The sequence below is a fragment of the Bos indicus genome, chromosome X (assembly GCF_029378745.1).
Source record: "Bos indicus isolate NIAB-ARS_2022 breed Sahiwal x Tharparkar chromosome X, NIAB-ARS_B.indTharparkar_mat_pri_1.0, whole genome shotgun sequence".
NCBI classification, from domain to species: domain Eukaryota; kingdom Metazoa; phylum Chordata; class Mammalia; order Artiodactyla; family Bovidae; genus Bos; species Bos indicus.
The window spans coordinates 102,682,133-102,686,628 of record NC_091789.1 but is presented as its reverse complement, the minus strand read 5'-3'; the positions used below and the strand labels follow the sequence as shown (position 1 = coordinate 102,686,628).

General features: G+C 40.2%; 1 pseudogene; it reads left to right on the top strand.

Moving 5' to 3' along the window:
* The first annotated feature begins 2,031 nt into the window (after positions 1-2,031).
* LOC139181359 (actin-related protein 2/3 complex subunit 5 pseudogene) lies at positions 2,032-2,487 on the top strand (annotated as a pseudogene).
* Positions 2,488-4,496: the final 2,009 nt, after the last annotated feature.

Sequence of the window (4,496 nt, the reverse complement as noted above, 5' to 3'; positions counted from 1 at the left end):
GGAACAGAAAATTTAAGTGACTAGTAAGTTACAGAGCCAGGATAGAAGCCAAGAAAAGCCAGTGTTAGAACCTGATCTTAGTCACCACTCCATATTGTGCAGAAGATGATAGTTTCTGTGGGACTCAGTGTTGGGTGAGATCTGAGGACTCATCTCAATCAAAGATGACTTACATGTTTTGTTTTGTTTTGTTTTGGTCAGGGAACTCTGGGTATCCAGTAGGACATATGGGGCAGAGGAACAGATGTACAGGGTGCAATATGAAGACTTTGGTTTGGTTCATAGCAGGGTTGTGATGCATGTAAGATGTCCAGGGGAAGATATCCAGTAGATGGTTGGCCATGTGGGTCTGGAGCTCAGAGAAGTGTGCACAGCTATAGATAGAACATTGAAAGTATTCAGAATAATAATGGTAATTGAAGTCAGAGGAGTAGATGTGATTTCCCAGGTATAATTTTTACTATTAACAAAGGCCAGAAAATACTATGCATCAACATGAGGGAGAGATTCTCTGATAGTGGAATTTGATGTAGAATGTATGAACTTGTTTTGAAGCTTATTGCAGATAGGCAAGAAAAAATAAAGAAACAAGAAACTGAACATTTTCCCCTGTGGGGGAGTCGTCTCTGGGTTCCCCCAGCGTGAATGTCTCTCCCCAAAACCTATGCTTACCCAGTGGTCTCTAGCTCAGACTATGGCTCCATCATGAACACAACTTTTTGCAAATCATGCAAATCTAAAACCTGGGGATCATCTTCGACTTTTCCATCTCCTTCACCTATCATATCCAATCTATTATAAAGATCTGTTGGGTCTTTTTCCAAAATATATTCTGAACTTGACCACTTGCCTTCATCTCCATTTTTCTTGTCTAAGCTACCATTAATTTTTTCCCATAAGACTAAAATAGCCTCCTTCTTGGTCGTACTTATAGTTGGTTCTTATAGTCAGCCTTTACAATCAGTTCTCAGCCCAGGATCCAGAATGATAATTTTAAAACAAAAGTTAGTTCATATTGCTGCTCTGCTCACAACTGTCCCATGGCTCCCCCTCACACCCTGGATTTATAATTCTGTTAAAGTTGCCCAGCACACAGAAGACCCCGAATAGCCAAAGCAATCTTGAGAAAGAAGAATGGAACTGGAGGAATCAACCTGCCTGACTTCAGACTACACTACAAAACTACAATTATTACTAAGGCAGTATGGTACTGGCACAAAGGCAGAAATATAGATCAATCGAACAAAATAGAAAGTCCAGAGATAAATCCACACAAGTATGGACACCTTATCTTTGACAAAGGAGGCAAAAATATATAATGGAGAAAGGACAGTCCCTTCAACAAGTGGTGCTGGGAAAACTGGTCAGCTACATGTAAAAGAATGAAACTAGAACACTTTCTAACACCATCCACAAAAATAAACTCAAAATGGATTAAAGACTTAAATGTAAGACCAGAAACTATAAAACTATTAGAAGAAAACATAGGCAGAACACTCTCTGACATAAATCACAGCAAGATCCTCTATGACCCACCTCCCAGAGTAATGGAAATAAAAACAAAAATAAACAAATGGGATCTAATTAAACTTAAAAGCTTTAGCACAAAGAGGGAAACTCTAAGCAAGGTGAAAAGACAACCCTCAGAATGGGAGAAAATATTAGCAAATGAAACAGCTGACAAAGGATTAATCTCCAAAATATACAGCAGCTCACGAAGTTTAATACTAGAAAAAAAAAACACACAATCAAAAAATGGTCAAAAGACCTAAACAGACTTTTCTCCAAAGAAGAGATACAGACGGCTAATAAACACATGGAAAGATGCTCAATATCACTCATTAGTAGAGAAATGCAAATCAAAACCACAGTAAAGAATCATCTCATGCCTGACAGAATGGACATCATCAAAAAGTCTACAAACAGGGAGACACAAATCTGCGGATTCCAGCTGGGCTGGGCTTGCTAAGGTAGAGGCAGAATCTAGAGGAGGCTTTCACTATCGGTACGGATGGGGGACGTCAAAGAACAATGTCCTTAGCCTATTTCCAGAAGGTGGACTAGGATGAGTACGATGAGAAGAAGTTCCCACATGAGGAAGACAGGGGTAATGGGCAGGCCAAGCCCAATCAGGACGAAGTGGATTCCTTCCTGCAGCAAAGAAAAATGACAGCGGCCCCACAAGCACCTCTGAAACCCACCCCGCCCCCAACACACACACACACAGACACACACACATCAACACCAAGAGTCAGACAGGGAAGGATCCAGCAGGCAACATTGTCTTGAAGGTGTTCCTCTCATTTAAAGCTAATGATATTGAAAATACAGTCCAATCCTTGGATGATAAAGGTATGGATCTCCTAATGAAGTATATTTATATAGGCTTTGAAAGCCCCCTTGACAATAGCAGTCTGTGTTATTGCAGTGGCATGAAAAGGAGTGGGGTCCATTGTGTGAGTCTTGACTGCAAGGAAAACCGTGTAATCTGGAGGGAACTGGATTATCCCCATGGTGTGGGAGTTGCTGGTACAAAGACCAAAACAAGCAAATGGCACCGTTGCTATTCGGGTAGCATCTGTTTCTCTCATCTTTGCCTTCTTGCTTCCTTTTCATATCTATAAAGAAGAAAATTACATATCAGTTTTCCTTTAATGAAAATTGGTATAAAATAGATGAAATGTTTCAACAGAAGTGTATCACAATCTCAGAATGATTTCAGTGATGGGTATACCAGTCTGTAAATAGCATAAAGAAAGAAAGACAGTGAAGTCTCTCAGTCGTGTCCGACTCTTTGTGACCCCATGGACTGTAGCCTACCAGGCTCCTCCGCCCATGGGATTCTCCAGGCAAGAGTACTGGAGTGGCTTGCCATTTCCTTCTCCAGGGGATCTTCCCGACCCAGGGACCGAACCCGGGTCTCCCACATTCCAGGCAGATGCTTTAACCGCTGAGCCACCAGGGAAGCCCGTAAATAGCATAATTTGCATTCAACTTTAATTGTGCAATTGCTAACTTCTATTGGCTGGTGTGGGGGGGGTTTGTTTGTTGTTTGTTTGGGGGAGGGTTTTTGTTTGTTTGTTTTGTTTTTGACTAATGGTGAGAAATTTGATCAGAATTGGAGGCCAGCTTCTTAACTCGTTGTTAGCCAGGAAAAGATCTTTATCAAAAAAAAAAAAAAAATTTTTGAGAGACTGGCAGCTATTAACATTACAAAACTGGACCAAACTTCCCTTATTTAAGCGAAATGTGTTTCTGGAACAAATGGTGGCTGAAAACCACAACAAAGTCCATCTCTGTTTCTGCTTGCCTCCAGATTATGTCAGTTTTAAGTATGCTTCTTCCTCTCAACACCAGTAATCATGGCCTCTTGATTTCTCTGTGGTCACCAAGGGTACAGAGCAAGGATTCTTGCTGTACACAAATGTATTGATAAAATGCCAGAGCCTGTTTTGCATAAGCATAAACTTTGTTTTCCAATAATATGACTTATTTTGGGAAACTACTCCAAATCAGGAAAGATGTAGAAACTATCATGTAGTTCAAACTCTGGGCAGCCTCTGAATGAAGAAATATTTTCTTTAGAATTGTAGTAGCTGCCTTTGACTTCATGAGGTATAGAACTAGTATTTAATATATCCTATAAATGCCTTCTTTATCAAGCCCATCTTTGCATGAAATTTTCCCTTGGTATCTCTAATTTTCTTGAAGAGATCTCTAGTCTTTCCCATTCTGTTGTTGTCCTCTATTTCTTTGCATTGATCGCTGAGGAAGGTTTTCTTATCTCTCCTTGCTATTCTTTGGATCTCTACATTCAAATGGGTATATCTTTCTTTTCCTCCTTTGCTTTTCACTTCCCTTCTTTTCACAGCTATTTGTAAGGCCAGCTCAGATAGCCATTTTGCTTTCTTGCGTTTCTTTTTCTTAAGGATGGTCTTAATCCCTGTCTCCTGTACAATGTCACGAACCTCCATCCATAATTCATCATGCACTCTGTCTATCAGATCTAATCCCTTAAATCTATTTCTCACTTCCACTGTATAGTCATAAGGGATTTGATTTAGGTCATACCTGAATGATCTAGAGGTTTTCTCCGCTTTCTTCAATTTCAGTCTGAATTTGACCATAAGGAGTTCATGATCTGAACCACAGTCAGCTCCCAGTCTTGTTTGTGCTGACTGTATAGAGCTTGACAAAGGACAGAAATGGTAGGGACCTAACAGCAGCAGAAGATATTAAGAAGAGGTGGCAAGAATACAAAGAAGAACTGTACAAAAAAAGATCTTCACAACTCAGATAATCACGATGGCATGATCACTCACCTACAGCCAGACATCCTGGAATGTGAAGTCAAGTAGGCCTTAGGAAGCATCACTATGAACAAAGCTAGTGGAGGTGAAGGAATTTCAGTTGAGCTATTTCAAATCCTCAAAGATGATGCTATAAAAGTGTTGCACTCAATATGCCAGCAAATTTGGAAAACTCAGCACTGGCCA